At 36.4% G+C, this 27,049-nt stretch overlaps 1 protein-coding gene and 1 non-coding gene across 2 annotated transcripts in view; one reads left to right on the top strand and one right to left on the bottom strand.

The window, feature by feature from the left end:
* LOC107034844 (protein FAM170A-like) overlaps positions 1-27,049 on the top strand; it is a 591,285-nt gene that overhangs the window by 68,369 nt on the left and 495,867 nt on the right. The gene's annotated exons all lie outside the window — the stretch shown is intronic.
* Positions 9,285-9,391, bottom strand: LOC116278211 (U6 spliceosomal RNA). The gene has a single exon (XR_004187608.2). It is a non-coding gene; the product is annotated as a U6 spliceosomal RNA (small nuclear RNA).

Below are 27,049 nucleotides of genomic sequence, written 5' to 3'. Positions count from 1 at the left end.
TAACATATTGTTTAATCTCCATGCTTTTCTTTTTTTCTCCTTTGTTTCTCTGTTGTTGATTTCCAGTTTCATGGCATTGTGGTCAGTAAAGATGCTTGAAATAATTTCTATCTTCTTAAATTTGTTGAGGTTTCTTTTGTGTCCAAGTACATGATCGATCCTGGGAAATGTTCCATGTGCACTTGAAAAGAATGTATATTCTATTTTTTGGGGGTGTAATGCTCTGAAAATATCCACCAAATCTAGTTTTTCTATTGTAGTATTTAATTTCTCTGTTGCCTTGTTTATTTTCTGTCTGGAAGATCTGTCTAGTGATGTTAATGCAGTGTTAAAATCTCCAACTATGATTGTATTCCCATCAATATCGCCCTTTATCTCTGTTAGTATTTCTTGTATGTACTTAGGTGCTCCTATATTGGGTGCATATATATTAACGAGTGTAATATCACCATCTTGTATCACTCCTTTAATCATTATAAAATGTCCCTCTTTATCTTTCTTTATGGCCTTTGTTTTAAAGTCTATTTTGTCTGAAATCAGTACTGCAACACCTGCTTTTTCGGCTTTTCCATTTGCATGGAATATCCTTTTCCATCCTTTCACTCTCAATCTATATGTGTCCTTCTCCCTAAAGTGGGTCTCTTGTATGCAGCATATTGAAGGTTCTTGCTTTATTATCCAGTCTGCCACCCTATGTCTTTTGACTGGAGCATTTAGTCCATTAACATTTACAGTAATTAATGATAGATGTGTGTTTATTGCCATTTTGAACTTCTCTTTGCGGTTGAATTGGTATATCCTCTTTGTTCCTTTCTTCTTCCTTTTGTGGTTTGGTAATTTTCCTTTGTATTATCATGGATTTTATTTAATTTTTGTGACTCCCTTGTAAATTTTTGACTTGTGGTTACCCATTTTTGTAAATCTATTAGCCCATTACTATAACTGTTTTTATTAAACTGATAGTAACATGATCTCAAACCGATCCTACTGTTAAAAAAAATTTAAAAAAGAAAGGAAACAAAATTCTATATTTCCCTGCCTCCCTCTCCCACTCTCAGTGATTTGTATGTCTTCTTTTATAATTTCGTGTTTTCTTTATTTGTAATTCATGAGTTATCACCTTTCCAGTTGTGAGTTTCTCATTTCTGTAGCATCCTGCTGCTTTTCTATTTAGAATAGCCCTTTCAATATTTCTTTTAGCATGGGTTTAGTGTTGCTAAACTCCTGCAGCTTTTTTTTGTCTGTGAAACTCTATTTCTCCTTCTATCCTAAAGGATAGCCTTGCTGGATAAAGTATCCTAGGCTGCATCTTTTTTTCATTCAGGGCTTTGAATATATCTTGCCACTCCCTTCTGGCCTGTAGTGTTTGTGTAGAGAAATCAGCTGAGAGCCTTATGGGGGTTCCCTTGTAATTCACTCTTTGCTTTTCTCTTGCTGCCTTTAGAATCATTTCTTTATCCATGACTCTGGCCATCTTGATTATGATATGTCTTGGTGTGGGTCTATTTGTATTCTTCCTGTTTGGGACCCTCTAAGCTTCCTGTACTTGGATATCTGATTCCTTCTTTAAGTTTGGAAAGTTTTCAGTCATGATTTCTTCAAAAACCTTTTCAATCCCCTTTGATCCTTCTTCCCCATCTGGGACCCCTATTATGCGAAGATTGGGATGCTTTATATTATCCCATAGGTCCCTTATGCTATTATCATTATTTTTTTATTTGCTTATCTTGTAGTTCTTCTGAATGGGTGCTTTCTATTGCCCTGTCTTCTAGATCACTAATTCGTTCGTCTGCATTATCTAGTCGGCTTTGCACAGCTATTAGATCATTCCTCATCTGTCAGTGAGTTTACCCATTCTACTTGGCTCTTCTTTATAGCTTCAAGTTCATTTTTGACATATTTTATATCTCTAAACACTCTCTCTTTTAATTCCTTCAGCAATTTGATCACTCCTTTTTTGAAATCTTGATCTAGTAGGCTATCGATGTCTATTTCATTGATCTTTCTTTCAGGGGATTCCTCTTGTTCTTTTAATTGGGAAAGGTTTCTCTGCTTCTTCATCTTGCTCATACCTCTCTGGCACTGTGGTTTATGGAGTATCAGTTGTCTATTTTGGATCTTAAGGATTTTATCTATCTAATGCCTATTTAGGAATAGAACTTAGGAAAAAAAAAGAAAAAAAATAAAGAAAAAAATAGAAAGATTTTTAAAAGAAGGGAGAAAGAGGGTTTGAAAACACTGTATAATGAATAATAGAAGAGCGAGTTGAAGCAGAGTATTAATCGGGTTGAGACGTCCTTTTAAAACCTTTAAAAAAAAGGGGGGGGGGTGGGGAGATGAATAGATGTATTTGAAACCTGTGTCTAATCAATAACAGGACATCAAAACCCAAGAGAAATAGAAATGAATTAAGAAGTAAAAATTAAGAGAGTAATTGAAAATAGATCAGGTAAAAACAGATTTAAAAAAAAAAGGGGGGGTTGTCTGTGTTCTCCTGGAGTCTGTGTGCTTCTAATGTGAAGTCCTTCTGTCTTCGTCCTGTTTTGGAAGCTCAGCTTGTTTTCATAGGCCCTCCGTCGGCGCCCTCTTCTGTGCTGCTCCCAGCACCTGTCGGCAAGCGGATCGCGCCTCCTCCTAACACGGGGTCAGATGCAGCTCTCCTCTGCTGCGTGTGGGCGGGTCACTGCCCCTCCGGATGCCGCAGTCAGATGTTGCAGACTGGCCAGGCAGGAGGGCGGATCGTGCCCCCTCCCAGCACCTCGGTCAGGGGCTGTGTTCCTGCCCGACAGGCAGGGGGCTGCTCTCCCTCTGCCTGCGCCGCCAGTAGCTCCGCTGCTCTGTGTGGCTGCGTGCTCCGCCCTGGTCGGCGCTCCGCCCCGGTTGCGCTCCGTGGGTGGGCTTGGGGAAGACCGAGGGACAGCCTTGTCCCTGCTCCGAGCCAAAACCCAGTTCCTTGTTTGTCTTTGTGGAGCAAGTTCTCTGATGGACCAGGATGGAAGGATCCTGTCTGCCCCGGGCTGTAGGCCCTTCTCAGTCTGGCCCTTGAGGCTGCTAAGCCCTTCCTTGGGGATGCAGGTTTCGCCCCTGCCCCCGCCTGGGTGCTCAGCGCCAGAGAATATGGCGGCTGTGCCTGGGCCCCGCCTCTCTTCCCCTGAAAAGTTTCTGCGGGTTTTCAGAGATGGGGGTATGCACCCTTCCCCCGAGAGCACATCAACCTTGCTGTTTTATGGAGGGCCCAGGTTGTTCTGTCCTGTACACCCACAGCCACCGCGCCCAGCCCCTTGCAGTCCCCTGGAGCTGCCTCCGTGCAGCCGCCCCCGTCCTCCGCCCGGCTTGTGCAGCCTGGCCCTGCCCGCCGCTGCCGGCCCGCGTCCCAGGCTGGGTGTCGGGGGAACGCTCTGTGCCCGTTTAACTTAGTTCTGTCAGATAAGGGCTGCTCTGTACAGATCCGAGCCTCGGAGGCTCCCCCTCCGTCCCACTGGCCTCTCAGTTGGAGAGGGGAGACCCAGCGAGCGAGCGCCAGTCCTCCATTGCCGCTCCCTTCCTGCGGGACCCGTCCTGTGCTGCTTTGCCTTTTGTTCTTTCTTTTTTCCTTTTCTCCTACCAGATTTTTGGCGTCTTTATCTTTTGAAGAGGGTGATGTTCTGTCGAAGTTCCGCAGGTGCTCTGGTTGGCTGAGTGGGTCTGTAGATGTGGGTCTTGGTGTATTTGTGGGAGAGGGTGACTTAACGAGCGTCCTTCTACTCCGCCATCTTGCCTCTTCTCCCCAATATTTTTAGATTACACATACAAGTGAGATCATACAGTATTTATTTTTGTCTGACTTATTTCACCTAGTATACTGTCTTAAAGCTCTATTCATGTTGTTGCAAATGGCAGGATTTCCTTCATTTTTATGTTTGAATATTTGAACATATATGTATATATCACTTTCTTTATTCATTTCTTCCTTGAGAGACATGTTTTGGCTGTTGTGCAATAAACATGGGAGTGTTTTGGGAATGTGCTATCTCGTTGAGACAGTGATTTCATTTCCTTTGGATATATATCCAGAATGGGATTGCTGTATCATATAGTAGTTCTATTTTTAACTTATTTAGAAGTCTCCATACTGTTTTCCACACTGGCTGTACTAATTTACATTCCCATCAATGATGCACAATGGTTCTGTTTTCTCCACATTCTTTCCAGCTTTTCTTATCTCATGTATTTTTGATAACAGCCATTCTAAACCAGGAATTTATATATTTATACACACACACACACACACACACATATATATAGATAGATATATAATATATTATGTAGTATTTTAATATGCTTTTGTGCTTTGGAAATTTCTATTGTTATATCCAGAAGCTCAGAAATTCTCTCCTTAGCCATGTCTAGTCTACTAATGAGCCCATCAAAAATATTCTTCATGGCTCTACTGTGTTTTTGATTCTATCATCTCCCATATGTCTTTTTGTTCTTTCTTAGAATTCTCATCTCTCTGCTTACATCACTTTGCACATTAACTATTTTTTCCCATTAACACTCTTAGCATATTAATAATATATAAATTTTAAGATTTCCAGTTTGATAATTCCAACATTCCTGCCATATTTGATTTTGGTTCTCATACTTGTTCAGTTTCTTTAAGCTGTGTTTTTACCTTTTAGTATGCCTCGTAATTTTTGTTGAAAGCTGTACATAATGTACTGCAGCATAGGCAATTAGGCCTTTAGAATACAGTAGTAAGATGTGGAGAAGGAAAAAATATTCTGTAGACCTATGATTAGGTCTTGGGCTTTTAATAAGCCTATGCTTCTGATTTGTGAACTTTAGCAGTGTTTCTCAGTTCCCTTCACACCCACCCCTTTAGGTGAGACAGGATGTCTAGAAGGAACTAGGAATTGGATATTTCCTTTTACCCATGTGGAAAGCTAGAGCTTGGAATTAGAGTATTTTCTTGGCTAAAATTGGATATTTTCCTCCTTCCAGGTAGATTAGATTCTAATAAAACCCTAGTAGGTCAGGTTCTGGTAGAATAATTTTTCCTAAGGACAGGCCTTGTAAGAACAGAATTCTCTAGAGCATTTAAAAATGGTTCCTTTTTCCCTCTCCTTGCTGGAAGCATGAAGAGATTTTTTCTCACATATTCTCTATGAGAACCTGATCAAGTCCTGAAGGTAAAATTCATAAAAGTGTAGGGGCCACTGTATGACTGGTCCCCCAAGAGCTTTTTATACCTCTTAGACTTATCCACATGAGCCTCCAACATTTCATCAGTTACAGTTTAGATTTTCCTGCTTGGCACTGATGCATGCAAAGTCTACTGCACAGGGGTTTCTGCTGGAGTAGGTTGTGATTCTCTGTATTTGCTTGTTGGTCTCCAATTTATGGGGCGGTTGTTTGTTCTGTCTTCTCTGATAAATCCAAGAAGAGGTGCTGATGTTTTGAGTTTTCAGAGTTTTTCTTGTGGTTAGGACCGAATGGTGACTTCCAAGCTCCTTACTTGCTGGGCTGGAAACTGAAAGTGGTACAGTTAATTTTAACAATTTATTTTATTTAATCAAATATATCTAAGGCATTATCATTTCAACCTGTGGCACTAGCCTCATTTTAAGTGCTTAATAACCACATGTGACTAGTAAGTCCTGTATTGTACAGGAATTCTAGAAATCCCTTCACTGGTGCTCAGCTCAAGAGTAGTGGTCTTTCCCAGTAGGAGAAGACTTATGAAAGATGATCTTTTATTCTGTAAAGTGGTGCCCTCCTGAGTTATTTTAAGTGTAATTTTGACTATGAGTACTTTGATTATATTTGCTAAATTCAGATCCAAATTCTGTGAAGGGTGTGAAACATTTGTACTCCTAGGGATTGGAGCAGCGTACCCATGAAAGTGACATTTGAGATGCTTTTTGTAGAATGGATGAGACTTAAGAACCGAGAAATCACAGAAGTGGAATAGATAGAAATCATAGTTTGAGCAAAATTACCATGGCAGAAGAAAGCCAGGTGTATACAGTCAAAAGATATGCTTCCATTGTCTAGGTCTAATCTACCTCTGTAACCCCAATATAAGCAACCTTTACATATGGGAGCATTTTGCTTCCAGAATGCACTTTCATTTGGCCTGTTTCATCAGGAGATCAAAATCCATTATGGTCAATTTGGGTGTGTACAACACCTATTTCTAGGAGTTCCAGAGTTAGATTACAGTTTTGCTTAGAGTGGAAAAAGCACTTCAGTGAATAAAAAGAAGAGATCATTTAATCAAAGGAAACTAACAATTTAGTATATTGGCTTGGCTTTTGGGAATTTAGAAGTCTTGTTCATTATACTAAATTTCAGACCAATGTTTAATTCTAAATGAAATCCTTTATTTGATGAAGTATTAATAAGGTTTACGTTGCTCTGTTTGGAATACAGAATGAACTAGAAACAAAGGGTTTAAGATGTTTTTAGTAGCCTTCTGAAACTTTCAGTTTCTGTGGTGTGTGCTCCTATAATATGTTTCTTTCCTTAGAGTTTTCTCTTTTGGTAAAGACTCAGGCTCTAATTTACAGATGCTGCAGATGAAAAACATTCTTTAACTGGAGTCTAGCCATTTTAAAATTGCTAACTGATTGTGTACATATTTATTTCTCACATTACCAGTAAATATATTTTAAGAAGACAAGGACTGTACATGGAAAAACAACAACAACAAAACACCGCCACCAACAATGAAAACCCCTTGTTCAAATACTGTAATGTGTCAATTCAGGGCTGAGCACTTAAGAGGATTGAGTTAGCTGCCTTGCTTGCACAGTCCAGAGAGATTTCCTTAATATATCTTGTCATTAACATATAGTTCTTGATATTGGAACCAAGGGCACAACTAACACAGTACTTGAGGTGAAGAGAATGAGGAGAATGGTGAGTAAAAGGTAGTCATGTTTTTTCTCGTTAATTCGAGAAGTACTTAGAAAGCACCACTTAGATTCCATTCCCAGCCTAGGAGTGAAATATGAAAGAGGGCCCTTGACTCCTAGGTGCTACCTTCTAGCAAGGACAGACAAGAAAACCCATACCTAGATTATACAAGTCTAAGAACAATAGTTTGGCAGCAGAGAGAATCAAGGATTTTGCTCCATGGGAGATATTCTGGAAGATTTCTCAGAGAAGATGATATCTGGTTGAGCCTTAATGTGTTTTAGGAGTTCCCCTAGCTTACAATGATGGTGGCAAGGGGTGGGAGTTTTTGAAATAGGCAATGACATTTTTCTCTTGGACTCTGTCTCTCTGTTGCCTAGATCAAGCTTTAACTTGGACAGAATTTTAGGATAAAGCAGGGTCTGGTTTGGAGGAGGTAGAGTAGAGAGGCAAATTAGGATGAGAAGCAAAGACCTGTTGCAGGGTCATTAACAGAGTGGATTTGGGAGAACAAACAGATGTAGTGTCTGGAGAGAGTCCAAGTGGGCACTGCTAAGTAGAAAGAGATCAGTTTTTGTGGCTGTGGGGAGGGAGAAAGCTGCAAAAGTGAGCAGATGGGAGTCATTTCTGAGGTTTTAGACAACCTAATTTTTTCAGGAAAATCGAAGTGGTTTTGGATTATTTCAACACAGAGTACAGGCTGAGGAGTAATAAATAAAGTTGAAAAGTTGGCAAACCTATAATCATAAAGGACCATAGATGTTATACTAAACAACTGGGATCATATTTGGTGGTTAATGAAAAATTAATGGGTAGATTTGCTTTTTGGAAAACCACTCTGGTTTTACTGTGTAAGGTGCTTTGGAGGAGAATAAGACTGAACTCAGGTGGATAGCAAGGATCTGCTTTGATAGCTCTAATAAGAAATAAGACTGGAATTCTGGTAGGTGGATTGCAAAGAAAGTGAGTGAACTCAGAAAATGTTGTCATGCCAAGGAAGAAAACAGCTTAGAGAATAGTAGATTAGAAATTTGTGTGTGTTAAATGTGTTCTTGCTAAGAAAATGGTCTCTTTTGGTTGTACAGTCATACAACAAAAAGACATCAGGTTCATTGAAAATTTAGATTTCAAATTGCATGAATTTATATTTTAAAAGACCAAGAACAAATCATAGAAATTCTCTAATAGGTTTTTAAATCAGAAAACGCATCTGCTATTAATTTTTTTTTCTTCCACTTACTACATTTTAGTGCTTAGTGGAGGGAGCTTAATGCTTGCCTTTATTTGGATAGACTCAATTTTTAAAAGTTATTGATATGTGGAAAGGCCATTCCACAGAAATCTGGGATAGGAGCTACTTCTGTAAGGCAAAGTGGTCAGCTACATTAAAATAAGTAGAAGCAATCTACATTCTTTCTATAATTAATATTTCTCTTAATGTGCAGTGTTCATCCTTTCTGTTATGAGTATGTGGAATAGACTAGATGCCACTTTTTCTGTTGAGCAACATGATGGCAAGTGAAAGGTGACCCAGATACTCTGCATCCAAAAGGACCTTTGGGGAACCAGATGTGATACCTTGTGAGGAGCAGACGGATTTTGCAGTTCATCTTTCTTACAGTTTACAGCTATGTGGAACGCAGCCGCAAAGATCTAGCTGGACCGCTGGAACTGTGGATAATCTCTGGAATGCAGCTGCTTCAGAATAAGAAGGGGCAAGTCTGGCAGTCTCATTTAAGTAGCAGTTACTTCTTAAGTGGTTGGCAATTTTGTTAAAGCTTGTTGAGAGGCATAGTGCAAATGGAGTTCAAAGTGAAGTGACTTAGTTTTCCAGATCAACAAACAGCTGGAACAAGTGACTTGAACTCTTTCTGTTCAATCGATAACATACGCCTGTTTGTGTTACATCTACGGAAAAAGGAATAGTGCTAGCACAGCATTTCAAGAAACAGTCGGATTCAAAACCAGACAGATATGGATTTCAGTCTCAATTTATTACTTGCTCACAGTATGATGTTGAGGAGTTTACCTTAGGATGATTATAGTATGAACCTCTTACTTTTGGGGGAGGGGAGGATGTCATTACTGAGGCATTTTTGAGTCCAAGCTAGCCATCATATGATCTCATATATACTTCAGCATCTGTATTATATATAGAGTATGTATTTCTTTTTTTTTTTAACATTTTTTATTGATTTATAATCACCTTACAATGTCGTGTCAAATTCCAGTGTAGAGCACAATTTTTCAGTTATACATGAACGTATATATTATTCATTGTTACATTTTTTTCTCTGTGAGCTACCGTAAGATCTTGTGTATATTTCCCTGTGCTATACAGTACAATCTTGTTTATCTATTCTACAATTTTGAAATCCTGTCTAAAAAATATGGACTGCTTCACGAATTTGCGTGTTATCCTTGCACAGGGGCCATACTAATCTTCTCTGTATCATGCCAATTTTAGTGTATGTGCTGCCGAAGCGAGCACTACAGTATGTATTTCTAACATGTAGGTACATTTTCTCATATCACCACAGTGTAATCATCACACCTATCAAAATTATCTCTTAAAATTTGAATTAGTATTTAAAAGGATCATACATAATACTTTGTTGTTATGCCTCTGAAGTATACTTAAAACAATTTCTACTGTCAGTTCTTTTATCTTTTATTTGTTTAAAAAATTTTTGTATATGTATATTTTATTGTAGTATAGTCAGTTTACAATGTGTCAATTTTTGGTGTACATCATGATGGTTTAGTCATACATGAACATACATAAAATCATTTTCACATACTTTTTCACCATAGGTTACTACAAGATATTGAATGTAGTTCCCTGTGCAATATGGTATGAACTTGTTTATCTATTTTATATATAGTACTTACTATCTACAGATCTCCAATTCCCAATTTATCCCTTCCCACCCACTTCCTCCCTGGTAATCACAAGTTTGTTTTCTATGCTGTGAGTCTGTTTCTGTTTTGTAAATAAGTTCATTTGTCTTTTTTTGATTCCACATGTAAGTGACATCGTATGGTATTTTTTTTCTCTTTCTGACTTACTTCACTTAGAATAACATTTTCCAGGGACATCCATGTTGCTGCAAATGGCATTATGTTGTCCTTTTTATGGCTGAATAGTATTCCATTGTATAAATATACCACATCTTCTTTATCCAGTCATCTATTGATGGACATTTAGGTTGTTTCCATGTCTTGGCTATTGTAAATAGTGCTTCTGTGAACATTGGGGTGCATATATTTTTTTTGAATTAAGTTTCCCTTTGGATATATGCCCAGGAGTGGGATTGCTGGATCGTATGGTAAATCTATCTTTAGTCTTTTGAGGAATCCACATACTGGTTTCCACAATGGCTGCACCAAACTATATTCCTGCCAACAGTGTAGAAGGATTCCCTTTTCTCCATACCCTCTCCAGCGTTTATCGTTTATGGACTTTTGAATGATGGCCATTCTGACTGCTGTGAGATGATACCTAATTGTAATTTTGATTTGCATTTCTCTGATAATTAGTGATATTGAGGTGTTTCTTTTTTTTTTTCCCCCCTCCATGTGCCTATTGGCCATTTGTATGTCTTCATTGGAGAACTGCTTGTTTAGGTCTTCTGCCCATTTTTGGATTGGGTTGTTTGTTTTTTTTTGTTATTAAGTTGTATGAGCTATTTATATATTCTAGAAATTAAGCCCTTGTCAGTCTCATCTTTTGCTAATATTTTCTTTCATTCCATAGGTTGTCTTTCTGTTTTGCTTATGGTTTCCTGTGCTGTGCAAAAGCTTGTAAGTTAATTAGGTCCCATTTGTTAATTTTTGCTTTTATTTCCATTGACTGGGTAAACTGCCCTAGGAGAACATTGCTGAGATTTATGTCAGATAATATTTTGCCTGTGCTTTCTTCTAAGATGTTTATTGTGTTTTTTTTTTTATGTTTAAATCTTTAAGCCATTTTGAGTTTATTTGTGTGTATGTTGTGAGGGAATATTCTAAATAACTTCACTGATTTACATGCAGCTGTCCAGTTACCCCAATACCATTTGCTGAAGACACTGTCTTTACTCCATTATATGTTCTTGCCACCTTTGGCAAAGGTTAATTGACCAAAAGTTTATGGGTTTATTCTGGGCTCTCTATTCTGTTCTGTTGATCCATATGTCTGTTTTTGTACTAATACCATGCTGTTTTGATGCTGAAGTCTGGGAGGATTATTTCTCCAACTTCATTCTTTTTTCTCAGTATTGTTTTGGCAATTATAGGTCTTTTGTGATTCCATATAAATTTTAGGATTATTTGTTCTAGTTCCATGAAACATGTCCTGGGTAATTTGATAGGGATCAGATTAAATCTGTAGATTGCTTTGGATAGTATTACATTTTAACAACATTCATTCTCCTAAGCCAAGAACATGGAGTATCTTTCCATTTCTTTAAGTCATCTTTAGTTTCCTTAATCAGTATTTTGTAGTTCTCCATGTATAAGTCTTTTACTTCCTGGGTCAGATTTATTCCTGAGTATTTTATTTTTTTGGATGCAATTTTAAAAGAGGTTATTTCTTTACTTTCCTTTCTTGATATTTCATTGTTAATATAAAGAAATTTAACTGATTTCTGTATGTTAATCTTGTATCCTACTACCTTGCTAAGTACCTTTATCAGCTCCAGTAGTTCATGTATGGAGCCTTTAGGGTTTTCTATATATAGTATGTCATCCACATATAATTATAACTTTACCTCTTCTCTTCCAATTTGTATCCCTTTTCTTTTTCTAGTCTAATTACTATGGCTAGGACTTCCAATACTATATTGAATAGAAGTGGTGAAAATGGGCATCCTTGTCCTATTCCAGATTTTAGTAGGAAAGCTTTCAGCTTTTCACTGTTGAGTATTATGCTGGCAGTAGGTTTGTTGTAAGTAGCTTTTATTATGTTGAAATATGTTCCCCCATACCCACTTTAGTTAGAGTTTTTATCATAAATGGGTATTGAGCTTTATCAGATGCTTTTTCTGAATCTATTGAGATGATCATGTGATTTTTGTTGTGACGTATCACATTCTTGATTTGCGTGTGTTGAACCATACTATGCCCCTGGGATAAACCCAGCTTGATCATGGTATATAATCTTTTTTATGTGTTGTTGGATTCTGTTGGCCAATATTTTCTTAAGAATTTTTGCATCTATGTTCATCAATGATATTGTCCTATAGTTTTCTTTTTTGGCAGTGTTTTTGTTTGGCTTTGGTATCAGGGTGATGGTGGCTTCATAGAATGAGTTTTGGAGTATTCCCTCCTCTCCAGTCTTTTAGAAGAGTTTTAGAAGGATTGTTATGAGCTCTTTGTATGTTTGATAGAATTTTCCAGTGAAGCCATCCTGTCCTGGACTTTTGTTTATAGGGAGGCTTTTTTTTTTTTTTAATTTCTGATTCTATTTCAATTCTAGTGATTGATCTGTTCAAGTGATCTATTTCTTCTTGATTCAATTTTGGTGGACTATATGTTTCTAGAAATTTGTTTATTTCTTTTGAGTTGTCCAATTTATTGCCATATAGTTGTTGATAGTATTCTCTTGTGATTTTTTAAAATTTCTGTGGTGTTGGTTGTAATTTCTCCATTTTCATTTTTTATTTTGTTCATTTGTGTCCTCTCTCTTCTCTTATGGTGAGTTTGGCCAGAGGTTTGTCAATTTTGTTTACTCTTTCAAAAATCCAGTTCTTGGTTTGATTAATTTTTCTTTCTTTTTTTTTTTTAATCTCTATTTTATTTATTTCCTCCCTGATCTTTATTATTTCTTTCCTTCTGCTGACCTCAGGTTTTATTTGTTCTTTTTCTAATTGTTTTAGGTGGTAGGTTAGGTGGTTCATTTGAGATTGTTCTTGTTTTTCTGAGGAAGGCCTGTATCATTATGAACTTCCCTCTTAGGACTGCTTTTGCTACATCCCATCGATTTTGTATGGTTGTATTTTCATTGTCGTTTGTCTCAAAGTATTTTTTAACCTTTTCTTTGATTTTATCATTAATCCATTGGCTTTTTAGTAACATGTTATTTAGTCTCCATGCTGTCATTTTTTTCTTATTTGTTTTTCTGTGATTGATTTCTAGTTTCTTGCCATTGTGATCAGAGAAGATGCTTGAAATAATTCCTATTCTCTTAAATTTATTGAGGATTTTTTTGTGCACGAGTATGTTGTCTATCCTGGAGAATGTTCCATGAGCGCTTGAAAAGAATGTATATTCTGTTTTGGGGGGATGTAATGTACTAAAAGTATCAATGAAGTCCAACTGTTCTATTGTGTCATTCATTTAGTATCTTCGTTGCCTTACTGGAAGACTACTGTCAGTTTTTAATACCATTAATTCAAAATAGAAAATGAGTCATGTGTTGAGATAGACAGAATAATGGCCCCCAGAGGTGATCATACCTTAATCCCCAGAATCTGTGAATGTTAGCATACAGGGAAAAAGGCAATTTGCTTATATGATTAAGTTAAGTACATCGAGGTTGGAAGAGGTACTGGGGTTTTCCACATATGCCCAATGTAATCACAAGGGTACTTTAAAGTGGGAGACAGTGAAGAGGAGATTTAGAGGGAAATGTGATTGCCAAAGAGTGGTCAGAGAAGTGGAACATTGTTGAGTTTGAAGATGGAGAAAGAGGACCATGACCCAAGGAATGTGGGTGACTTTTGTAAGCTGAGAAAAACAAAGAAATGGATTCTCCACCAGAGCCTCCAAAAAGGAATGCAGCTCTGCCTATAGTTAAATTTTATCCTGGTGAGACCATGTGGGACTTCTAACCTGTGGAACTGTAAGACAAGAAAGAACCTTGTGTCATTTTAGATTGCTATTTTTTTCTTTATAATTTTTACACCAGCCATAGAATATTAATAAGGTTGTCTTATAGAGCATTACCATCCTGGTTTTTTTTTGTTTGGTTGTTTGTAGTGTGAGTTAACTTTTCCTATCCTTTACTTTAACAAAATTCATCTATAGAGCCTTGAATACATTTAGATTAGACATTAATCTTTCTGGTAAAATACTTTAATGGTGGTGCTTTAAATTTCATATTGTATGTAGTCACCCAACATGCAGTGTCTGCTTGTCATATACTTAGAGAAGCTAGATTGATCAGTGAGTTCAGGTGGTGGTTTGTAATCCCAACTAACATTTTTATCTACCAGTATAAGTGACTAGTGTAATGTATTGATAAACATTGCCCAGATCATTTATTTCACTAGTAGTCACAAAATAGTGATTTTTAAACTTTCTTCATTGCACATTTATTGGTTAGATTTTATCTGTAAAGAATACTTTTCTTTTATAAACTAAGTTGTTTTGGTTACATTGAAATCATTTGTACAAGGAAGTCAGCATAAATGTTTATTTTCTTTTGCATGTCAGTTTTCAGAATAAGCAGTTGATGTTTTTTATTCTGTCTAAAATTAGTTGCGTTTTGGATTTCTGATTTCCTTATCCTTTTAAAAAACATTATGAACTAACAAGCTTGTTTTAGTATTAGTATATTGGGTTATTTACATTAAATAATTAATATATTATTAGTGTATTCAAATTATTCCATCTTTGGCCCCTTCATCATGACTCTATACCATTTGGAGTAAGACCTAAATTCATTGATGACTTCCCTTTTCAGTAGTAATAAAACAACACATTCTCATCTTGTGTATTTCCCACCCCCAGGTCTGTAATCAACCATTTCTCCCATCAAATATATTGACATACATATTACTGGTTTTCCCATTGAATGTATATGTGTTATAATTACTGAACCACTTCTCTACAGTTGAGTATTTAGGTTATTTTCACTTCTTCTGCAGCTGTGTTGTCTGATACACAAGTGAATACTTTGAATTTAATGTAACTTGTGATTATGTTTTAGCTGTTTTTCAGAGTTAGTAATTTAGGAATCAAATGACCGTAATCATATAACATCACCATATTTTTGAGATAAATTTTATGCAGTCAGTATTGTGTTGAGAATATGTGAGAGAAAAAAAGAATTAAATCAGGGCCCTTGCTCTTAAAAATCAAACATTGCAATTTGAATGGTAAAAATGCACTGTATCTATTGAAGTTAAGCAGCAAATAAGTTAATAAAGAGGGTTTGTTCATCTTCAACTTTCTTGGCTGCCTTGTGAAAAAAACAAATTGCCTAATATTGAGTTAGGAACTTATGGTTGGCTGAGTATTATGTGTATAAGTCCTGGAAGTTAAGAGAATGAAATGGAGGAAGCATTGTCAGAGAAAATTTATTTGCATTCCACAAATTCGTTAAGCAAGTAAAGCTTTGTTGAAAACTATTACAATAGGGGAAAGAGATTGAACTCAACTCCACTGAAACAGAGGACTAGAGAGTTTTTAAGAGCTGGGGTTGGGTGTGGAGAACATAGGCAACGTGAGACTGCTAATTGTCCTTGCCCAAAGGTAAGCTGTATTTTCTGGTATCTTCATGATAGCTGGGATTTTACAGTTAGGCCCAAGGTGCCCCGTGAAATTAGGCTCCTTACCTCCCCAAAAGACTGTAGATAGGGGTGTTAGCTTCCTGGATGATTACATTTTGAAGAGATGGTTTCCAGGTACTTGAGAAAGACTTTCCCCAGTCTTAAAGCTGGCAAGAGATTGTTAAAGGAGATGTATATACATTTCAAAGGTGGCAGAGAAAGAATTTGCAATAAGTTTTCTAAAATAAATGCTTCAAGAAAAGGGAGGTCATGGGGCCTATGGTCAGGAAGAAATTTATGTAAAGTTTAGTCACCTGAGGTGAGCGTTAGGCTATCCTGGTACTTCATAATGTAAAATTTCGTGAAATTATTTAATTGGATGATTATAAAGTGAATTTAATTTCAGTCATGTATTCTGTCATAACCTTTGTTGGTTCATCTTTCCTGATAATCCAATGTGGTTAATACTGTAGAATACAAAAGACAATGGAAGCTACTTGGAGATTGAAGTATTTTAGAAAGTTAATGAAAGTGGTATTAAGTGTAAATTACAAACAAAGCTACTGGTAAAATTATAACAGATGGGCCAATTAACAATTGAAAAGAAAATCTGCCTGAGTATTGATGTAATTGGGTTTCAACAGAAAATGATTTGAATATCAATAGATTAAAGAAGGTGTTGAAAATTTAATAAAAGTCAGTAACAAAAACATGATAATAAAGCCAAGAACAAAATGATGAATGTAAATTTATGTTATCATAAAATTTGTCAGAAAAATACTGGATATTAAAAAAACATTGAACCATAGTTATTCTAAAACATTTAAGAATCATAGTCACAATCTATAATATAATTAAAGTAAAGTAATCATATTTTCCTAGTTTTAGTCTGATTTGTAAAGGTAGTATCCTAATCAGTCTTTTTGTTCACTATGTAATCATTTTTTCTCCATTTTATGTGGATTGACTTCTATCCATACCATTCAGACAATACAGAACTCATTTTCCGAAACAGAAAATTTTAACAAATACTGAAATTTTGATAATAGGTGAATGATAATGGAAAACAGAAGGTTAGAATAGTTACTCTAGAAAATAAAGTGGAGCTGTGCTTTTCATTGTATATTTAAAAACTATACAGAACAATACTATACATTGCTGTAAGTACATTCACGGAGGATATGTGCAACTTCAGGGTGGTGATTCGGTGGGAAGGGACTGAGTTGGAGGAATTAGAAGATGGTAGTAACAGAAGTGGCCTTAAAAATATCTAACATCTTATTAATTAAAAATAAAGAACAATGGAAAAAGTTAACCTTCTGTTAAATCTGAGTGACTATAAATGAATATTGTATTATTTCGCATTTTCTCCATTTTAAAAGAGGAAAAACTCATACATTTATCTTGGCTCTTTTTCTCATTAGAACATCATCTTTTAGGGGGAAGAGATGATGCCTTACTCACTTTTGCATTATTCCCCTTGTTTAAACCAGAGACTCACAAATAAAAGATGCTATAACTCCTTGCTCTGTTGAACTGGAAGGTCCTTAAGCTGTGGATTTAGGATTTACAATGAAGTAATATTGGCATTTAGGAAACCTTTTAATATTTCTCTAATTGTTATGAACCCAGTCATTGGTAAATTGAGCTGTGCTGATTAAATTCAATGTAGAACAGAACGGTGATTTTATTGTGTAAGGTATTTAATTTTGCTTCCTTTAATAAAACAATCTAGTGGTAGTCTTCCTTCCTTCCTCTCTCTCTCCCTTTCTGGGTGTGTGTGTCTGTGTGCAAAGATTACAGGTACTTTGCATTTTTGCCACATCAGTGGTGGATATTTTTAAAATAAATTTTAAAGTATTTTATCCAGTCATACAGAGAAACCAATCAAAATTGTTCAGGCACTAAGTAAATGGCAATAGTGTATTTATCCAGATTAGAGAAAGAACAGTTTCAGTTTTTATAAACTGTGAAGGAAATGTATCTTTAATTCAAAGAATTTGAACTGACTCTCAGTCAGCACTGCTTCTGGAGCACACATTCTACTCTGGGTTGGGAAGGAGTCTTTGTGAAGATCTCAGAAGCCACATTCAGTGTCTCAGGTTTAATGATAGCTCTTGCCGTGACAAAATAGTTGAAGCTTTTTCAGTTCTCTTTTAGTATTCTGTAAAGGGTTAACGTACAGATCTGGAAGATTTTACAAACCTTTTCACTCAACATCTGTCTGCCTATCTAGTTAACGCAACACAATAAACATCTCCTCACCCTGAAACATTGATAGGTTTTGATTTAAAGAAAATTGGATTTATTGCTTGTGTCTTTAAGAAATTCATTATTCAGAAACTTGCTTATGAACCATTTTGAACAGAAGACTAGAGAAAATACTTCAGATCCCATGTCCTAACACCTAGATTTAATAAATGAAACTTTCTTTACTTTTCCAATCTAGGAGTAAATGGTACTTTGCGTGTTTTTGACTTCTCAGTGCATCTAGCTTGCCAGCCTCTGAGAATTTCTTGGATTCTGGATCTTCGCTCGGAAAGATTTGCACATAGACAATATTTTATATCCAGCATTAGAGTGTTTATGGACTTCACAAAGTCTAAGTTAAGAACTCCTACTATAAAGAGCCTGTATGGATAATCCATTGTGAACAGCATCCATTGACATAAATATTTAGAAAGTTGGGTGAGTAATAACACAAGGCAGCTGGTCTGTTTAGATTAAAAAATATGAATTTCTTAAATAAGTGGGGTAATTTAATAACCCGGTTTGAATAATTAGTTATATAGTTTCAAGTAACTTACTGATCCTGAAGTCAAAGTGAAAATTTTTTTTCTAGTACAAAAGCTATCATATATATCCATATACATACAAAAACACACAACAGGCATGTGGGGTATGTGTATGAATTACTTCAGGTTATCCTCTAATGGGCTATGGAGACTAGAGGGAGAAAACAGGTCGTTAGACATGGCATTTCTTTCACCATGCTTAGCTTAGATAAGCCTTTCGTGCTTTTTGTAGTAAGCCAGTGTCATAAACACAGAGGTAAAATAAAGTGAATAGGTATTATTTTTTATAAAACCTTTCAAATATTTTTTCAATATTTTATAATAAAATGTTCCTATCCATAAAATGATGAGATTTTTGTTGAATTTGCCTTTCCAACCTTACTTAATATATATATTATATATATATTATTATGCAGTGAAAGCCAGTAAAAGCAGGAATGAATATAGTCAAATTGTCTTTATAGGCAAGTTGTTAACTAAAATATATTTTTACCATCTTAACAGCTGAATATAGTCTCAGTTGTTTTTGATACATAAAATGATTCCAGGGGCATCAGGAACTCCTGATGTAGTCGTATAACTGGGAATTCTCCAAATCGACTTTCATACAGAACATGATGTTTATTAAAGGATAAATAATAAATACATGCAAAATTGAAGCTTATGTATCATCATAAAAAAACTAAGTAGTATTCTCAACAGTATTTAGGATGTTGACAAATGAGATTTTTTTCAATGAGATACATGTTTATCACTGAAATTGTTTAGAATTAATGTTACATTGTGATAATTAAAGACAGACTAAATTGTAGTTAGAAAAAGAATTGTAGTTAGCTTGTTATTATTCTTAATTTTTCAACAGACAGTGCATCTTTTTATTGACTGTCCCAACCACCTTGTCCTTGCAGTACCGCTAGCTTGGGCTCCAGTCATTGTGTTAGCTAACAGGACTGTAAGGCAGTAGACCTCAGTTCTAGCTCTGTATTTTTAAGGAGATTAGTCTAGGACCTCCTTCATTTGAATAGATGGGTCTCAATTCTCCCATCTGTGAAATAAGGAGAGTCAAATTACGCAGTTGCTAAGGTAGTCAACCTCTAAAATGCAGCTGCTTTGCATTCGATGGAAAGAATTGTAAGAATTGTTGGAATGTGTGTACATTTACGGAGCCCACAGGCAGAACACTGATGGGAGAAGCATAATTCCTCTTAATTTCTAACCACTGTCCTGCCTCACAACCTTAAGCAAGTCCCTTCAACTTTTGTTTTATGTCAACTTCATTTTTGTCTCTGAAATGAGGGAGCTGAGCCAGATGATCCTGACATTTCTATATTCTGAGTGTTTTTTTTTTTTAAGGATTTTTTTTTTGGGTGGGGGAGTAATTAGGTTTATTTGTATTTATTTTAATGGCAGTACTTGGAATTGAATCCAAGACACTGTGCGTGCTAATAAGCATGTGCTCTACCGCTGAACTATATACCCTTCCCCTACCTAGTATTGTTTAAATCTATATCTTTATGTAAATTCTTTGAAATATTTATCTTGCTGCTTATTGTATATTGATGCACTCATTTGCTAAGTTGTTACGGAGATAATAAAGAATGAAATTTTTGTGATAACTAGTGTAGATGAAGAAATTGAAGTTCAAAGAGACAGTATCTTTCATGCTTCATAATTGAAAAATCTACATTTATCACATATTGTTAAACATTATTGGGATTTATTATCTTGTCGAGTTGGGCACAGTTGATACAGAACTGAATTACCTAAATTAAACCTACTTGTTTTAACATCGTGTTTATAAATAATTGTGTCCTAGTCACATAACTGTAGCATTTTGGGGCAGCTTTAACAAAAATACTACACATTGGGTGGCCTGGAATAGCAACCGTTTATTTCTCACAGTTATGGAAGCTGGAAATCCAATATGGAAATACTAGCAGATTTGGTGTTCGCTGAGGGCCCCCTTCCTGCCTAGTAGACAGTTGTCTCCTTACAGGGCCTGGAGAGCAAGTTTTAAATCTCTTTCTTGTCTTCTTAGGAGACTCTAATCTCATCATAGGGCTTTACCCTCGTCACCTCATCTAAACCTAATTACCTCATAAAGTCCACACCTCCCAATATCTTCCCATTGGTGGTTAGAGTTTCAGCATATACATTTTTTGAGGAACACAAGCATGCAATCTGTAACCAGTTGAAACTAACTAGTACTCTTTTTCTAGACTTGCTTTGGTATGACTTCTCTTTAAGGCTTCAGTCCAAACTTCTAGACCATCTTCACTATTTGACAACTGCCAATCTTACCAGAGTTAAGGCTAACCAGTTCCCATTCTGCACATCTTTTCTGACATGCTACACTCTAGTCTTACTTCCTCAAGTCCTGGCTGTCTTTGATCTCTTCACATTAGCTCAGGTTGTCATAACAAAACACCACAGACTGTGTGACTTAAAGAACAGAAGTTTATTTTCTCACAGCTCTGGAGGCTGGAGGTCTGAATTCAAGATGCTGGCCAGTTAGGTTTCTGCTGAGACGTCTTTCTGGAGCTCGTGGACAGGACTTCTCTCTGTGTCTTTGTGCACCTTCCCCTGGTGTCTCTTCATATTCTTACAAGAACACCACACCTATTATATCTTTGCCCCACCTTTTACGACTTTTTTTAACCTTAATTACATCCTTAAAGGTTCTTACCTCAAAATACAGTCACATTTGAGGTTAGAACTTCAACCTGTCAGTTCTGGAGTAGAGCACAGTTTAGTCCAAAGACTCTTTTTAAGCTGTCTGATGTCTCTTGGAACCTTCTCTGTCTTTAACCTGTATTTTTAGTTTCATTCAGAATTATTCTTTGCCTGTGCAACTCCTGACTTTTCTCTGCCAAGTAAGAGGAAGGTACTAATCCTACGTGTTCCTCTCTCTGCCTGTATCTCTCTGATCTGTATCTGCATTTGTCTCTTTGTTGTATTTCTACTTTGTTGGACTCTAAGCTTTTAAAAAGCTGGGAGTGCATCATTTTTAAGTTAAAAACTCTAGGACAGTGATGGCACATAGATATATTAAAGCCATCCATAAAAACTTCTTCTCATGAGTTGCTTGATAGAATGGTTTTATTTCCTATAATGTTTTTTTGGAAGGCTGGAAAATTGCCCTGCATGTCTTTATCCTATATATTAGCAATTTAGATCGTGCCTTCTCAAGATTCTTCTGCTTTGAAGAACATCTGTAAAGAGGTTAAAAGGCAGTAAGTACTTCAGAATACTTGTGGAATAGAAGTGAGAGAAGTCTCTAAAATAGCATTTTAGAAAAATGACTACATTAAAGGGAACTGTAATCAATGAATTAAGTTGGGCTAAAGCAGAGGTGTGGAGATAATGTGTCTCTGACATGGCATGACCACAGAGTGTTCCCAAGAGCAGGTGTGTTAAAACTATGAAGCCTGGATGGACAACAACCACCAGGGTTATGAGAGAGGTGAGAGGAATAAAAAATACAGGTGAGCTCTTGAGGAAGAAAGCAGAGATGGAGTGGTTCCACTGGTGTTTTCTTTCTTTCAGCAATTTCTGGATACTTCTGGGACACTTTTCTACATGATTTGCTTGCCTTAGCCTTTTTTGACTTTTGACCAAAATTTTTGCCTCCAGATTTTGTAAATCCAGTCTGCTGGCCCATACCGTAACATTTGACTTAACACCATCAAGAATTTAGGTCCTGAGGCTTCCAAAAGGAAGAAGGAATCGAGGTCATAACTAAGTTTCTTTCTTTCTATGATTGCATGTCACAGTGATCTTCCAAAAAGTCTTAGTTGAGATAATGTTAACTGCTCTGTTTAACAGCCCCATGGCTGTCTCCTTTCATTCATATGAAAAGCCGGAGTCATGATGATTCCTTGCAAAGCCCACCATGAGCTCAGCTTCCTTCCTTCTCTTACTTGAGGACTTGTTACTCTTCCTTTGCTTTCTCCAGCACATAAGCCTGCTTTCTTTCCCTGCAAAGCACTTGTTACTTTCAGGTGTACTATCTAATGTGTTTATTCCTTTGGTGTGTTAGGTAGTCTTTTCCCTTAGAACACAGATTGTACCATGACAGAATTTTGTCTGTTTTGTAAAATGCTGTATCCTTGGTGCCTAGAAGAGTGCCTGGCACATAGTAGACACAATACAATATATTGTTGTTGAATGAAGAAATGTGATGCAAATTAAAACATGGAGTTTGTTCTGGAAGGAAAATAGCTGTTACATTTATTACAGAGGATTGGCGCAGGATAATAAAATCAGTAACCTTTTTTTTAGCACTGGAGTTTCGCTTGTGTATAATCCATTTGAAAAAACTTGATTTTGTTTTGCTTTTCTTAGCTCCTCTTCATGGTAATCAGATAGTCTTTGGTGATGTAAACAATCCATGATTGTATTTCTTCACTGAATCTGCATTGATTATAGTCTCTGTGTGTCCCACAATAATATCTTCATTTTTTTTTAGTAAGTCCTCTGGGATGCAAATGAAAAAGGAGAGGAAGTGGAAAGAAGAAAATATAAGAAGATCAAACAAATGCTCTCTGTTGCTCTGTTTCAGCCTTGCCAGCACTTTCTTCTCTGTGATTATAAGGAGTACTCTCCTATTTCCCTACTGAGGAAGGTGGGCTAAATTCTACTCTCCTTAATTCTAAGAAGCTTCTATATGCAAGACATTGGGTGAAGAAAAAAAGAAGTGGGTGATTTGTAGGGAACAAAGAATCTTTTTCCTTTCCAATTTCGAATTTATTATTTTTCTCTAGGAAAGCAAAACATTTATTTTATTTAGAGATTTATTTTCAAGCCATGCATTTCACAGGGGATGATCATGTTCTACTCCATGTAACATACGTTTTCATAGATCCTGACTTTGAAAGCCCAGCAGGAAGGAAAGATTGGATACTCTCCCTGCAGTTTTGCTTCTTGTTACTGGAACAAGATGTCAAAGGACCAGACAACACAGCAAGGGGCAGGGCATGCTTGGGAGAAACGACCATTCAAAGATGAAAAAAATAAGCCATCAATTATGTATTAGAGCAGGGTGTTCAGTTAATGATCGCAGCAGATACAGCTTTGTTTACACACAAAAAGTTAGTCTCCACACACTTCATGCTCAACCTTGAAAACAGAGGCTCGTTAGTCAGAAAGAATATGATCTAATTACTCTTAAAATTAGACATTCCTTTAGGAGCATGGGCTACATTACCTATCTGATAACTCACTGCTCAGGAGGAATTTATTGGCTCTGACTCAGGGAAACCTCGTCACAGATCCTATGCTACCTTGTTAAGCAGGATATTACTCTGAAAAGTCTCCCTTGTCACTGGAACCTTGTTGAGACACAAATCTCAGATGATCCTAGCTTCATTATGGAGCTAAAAAGGGAGTCAGACGTGAGTGAAATAGGCCAACTGAGTAAGATGCAGACTGCTCTAATCTAGAAACACATTGCATTGATAATCACTAGCATTATTATTGAGTTTACAAAGCCCTTCTCATATACCTCATTTTGGTCAATCTTCTAAACAGCATGATGAGTGAGATACAGGAAATGTGTATTTGTTCCTGGGACTGATTGCTGCCAGTTTTACCTTACTTGCAGCAAAAATGAGATTCTGCTGAAACATAGCTAGAAGGCTTGTTTTCCCATATGGTACATATTACTTATCGTGGCTCATAGCAAAACTTGGGATTAAATTTTACCGGGAAGATTGGTGACGTAATGGATCTACTTAGGGGACATCAGAATAGCATAGCTCATAGATAATTTCAACTCTAAAGACAGCACTTTAGATTCCAAATAGGGTATTAGTATGTAAGACAACAGCAAAATATATCTAAAGTTAAAAGAAATGTATAGTCAGAAAGAGGAACAGTAGCTGGCAACTTTAACAGAATAAAGAAGTCATATTAACCTAGTTTTCTGGAGTTGAACACACACTGAAGTACAGCCAAAGTTTTATAATTGAGGATAATTTCTTATATCACAAGTGTCAGGGGTCCCCAAGACCATCCTCAGACTAAAGGATTCACTAGACGGACTCCCAGGATTCAGAAGCTCCTATACTTAACAGTTTAGGACAGTAAAAGGAAACAGATGAAAATCAGCACATGGGGGAAGGTCTGGGAGAAACCAGACATCAGTTGCTAGGTATCCTTCAAGTGGAGTCTCACAGGATGCACTTAATCATCCCATGAGAATGATGTATGTCCCGTCAATGACATGTGACAACATGTGAGAAGTGTTGCCAACCAGGAAAGCTCACCTGAGCGTTAGTGCCCAGGATTTTTTATTAGTGGTCAGACAGTCAGGCATTGCATATGACTTATATATGCAGCTACTCTGCTACTCAGACTCCAGCATCTCAAAGAAAAATAGGTGTTTATTGCAAATCACATGGTTAGCATTAACTAGCTGATCAAACTAGTACAACAGAGTGCTGTATTCTGCTATCATTTTCAATCTGATATCTTTAATCTGCTGTCATCTTGTCAGTTTATTGCCTGTTGTTTTGTCCATGTGGCTTTATATCTTTTAAATAAATACTGTTTTAATGGGGTTGTAGAAACAGCAATAACATAACCTAACCCATCACATTTAACTGAAAGCTTCATGCTTATAGCCATATATTATCATCACAATGTTTTTGTATCACATGATGCCTACATTTGTAGCTAAAGTTGTATGCTTTTATCTCTAAGTATCCAAATGATGGTGATCTATCAGATAACTCAATATATTATTTTTCTTTACTTATACCTTAGAACCGAGTCTTACATCTTTGCGAAGACCTCTAGACTATTCATCCTTGTTGTAGATTCATACAATATTGAGTTATGTTGAAAAGTAAGACCGGATTTTTGCTTTTATGTACCTCTCAGTCTTTAACAAAGCATTGTTGTTTTTTTTTATCCCAGATGCCTTCAGGAGAATACTTGATGTTAAAATTGTTCCCTTGATTAATATAAAGAATAAAATTGTGTTATAAAATCTTTCATTTCTTTGCTAGGTACAATATATAATTTTTATGTCATGTTCTAAGGGCAATAAATTGCAGTGTTTGAAATTAACATTGTAATGAAAAGCAGAACTGTGTGGTTAAAGGATTTTATGAGACATGGTACTTTAAACTCACACGATATTTAAGAGGTCTGGTTCCTTTACTGCCCTGGTATTGAGTAACTGATCCCATAGTAACTGAAGGAACCTCATTGTGAACTAGCACATAGTGAATAACCAGTGTCTGTGGTATACTCATCACCCTGGTGCATGATGGTAATGCTGCCTCCGTTATATAGTCACAGAATAAGTTACTTTTATAGTTTGAGAATGCAGTGCTACTTCAACCTTGTCCAGATCTCAGAGACAGCTCCTTGACTCTTACTTGGGTTGTAGGTGACATAATTAAGTGAAATATTTTGGGGGGAATTTTCTCCTGAATGTTCTAGAATTGATAATACGTGGTCAGAAAGAACAGAAATACATTTGTAATTTTATTCCTTCCTTGAAGGAATAACTAAAGCAGTAGACATAATTGGGATCAATGTCATGGGTTGGTGGACTAGATATATATATATGTCTCATATATATATATTAATTTTCAGTATAGCTGGAATTCTTCCTATTTGGAAACAAGTATTCTGGAAATCATCTTATAACTTGTTTGAATATTCTGAGTGTACTGATCGTCATTCTGTGAGTTCTATTCTGAGTTGAGCTATTAGTAATAAATATAAAAGATTTTAATTTTTTTGTTTCCAGGTATGACATACAAAATATATCCTTTTATGTCCCTTAACAGAAATTTCCATTTCTTCTTTAATTAATAAAAGTCTAACTCAGTTTGAAATTTGAATATCAAATTGAATTTAAGTTAATTTTCCTTCTCTCCCTGATCACAGTCTTGAATTGTATTGATCATAGTCTTTGAGTTGTATCTCTACTTGGAGTAAAGAAGGAAAGCATGGACACCTATGATAAACACATCTCTAATATTTTTCAGCTAGTATTGGATTCAGAGTTTTACTTATGTGAGAGAAAATTGTTTTTATTATAAGCAAGTTTGTATTGATCATGGGGAAATGTCCATTTGTCAGAAATCATCTTCTGTTGGTGGATTTTACCTCCGCCAAAGTGATTGCTTTTGTATGGGAAGTTGGCAAGGTTCTTAGGTAGTAGTGTTCAGTTTCATACAGTTCCCTTTCATTACTGAGGAACTTTTCAGAAACGGTTGGTTGATTCTCCTTCAGTTTCACCACTAGTACATATCTCCAAGTCATTGGATAAATTATCTATTCAGCTGACTTGATGGCCTTGGGTATTTTCTAGTGCTTGCCACCTCTTCTGATGTCTGTGGCCCTTTTACAGGAAATACGAAGTTCCTCTTCTGCAGGTATTGAGGGAAGGCTTCCAGTAAGTAGGATTGACATGGGGAGGAGGATTGTACGTTTCCACAAGAATAAGCTAGTTCCTTTGATCTTTTTTTTTTTTTTTGACCCAGGCATTTCCAAGAAGTTTCAAGTCCTAGAAACTCATAGACTAGAAGTGAATACTGAGCTCAGTGTTTATGTGCTGCCTCAAATTGCAAATGTTATTATGTCAGGTGTACTTAAGAACTGCCTCCCTATGATCAACTTAATTCTAATTGTGGCACAAGCTGAAATTCAGGATTCTACAGCTCATGAGTTACCCAGCCAGGGGTGAAGTGATTATCTTCCTTATTGCTTAGTATCACAAATCGTTGTGAGGGATTGATCTAGATCTTTCTACCATGAAACTTGAGTGCAGGGGGAATGATTCCTCACCCAGAGGGACACTTTTTCTCACCGCTGACATTTAATTACTATAAAGTGGAAAGCTTGTATGTTTGTATTATATCC

This window comes from Vicugna pacos, chromosome 3 (genome assembly GCF_048564905.1).
Source record: "Vicugna pacos chromosome 3, VicPac4, whole genome shotgun sequence".
Lineage (NCBI taxonomy): Eukaryota > Metazoa > Chordata > Mammalia > Artiodactyla > Camelidae > Vicugna > Vicugna pacos.
The sequence above is the reverse complement of the archived record's forward strand: the minus strand, read 5'-3'. Positions and strand labels throughout refer to the sequence as shown.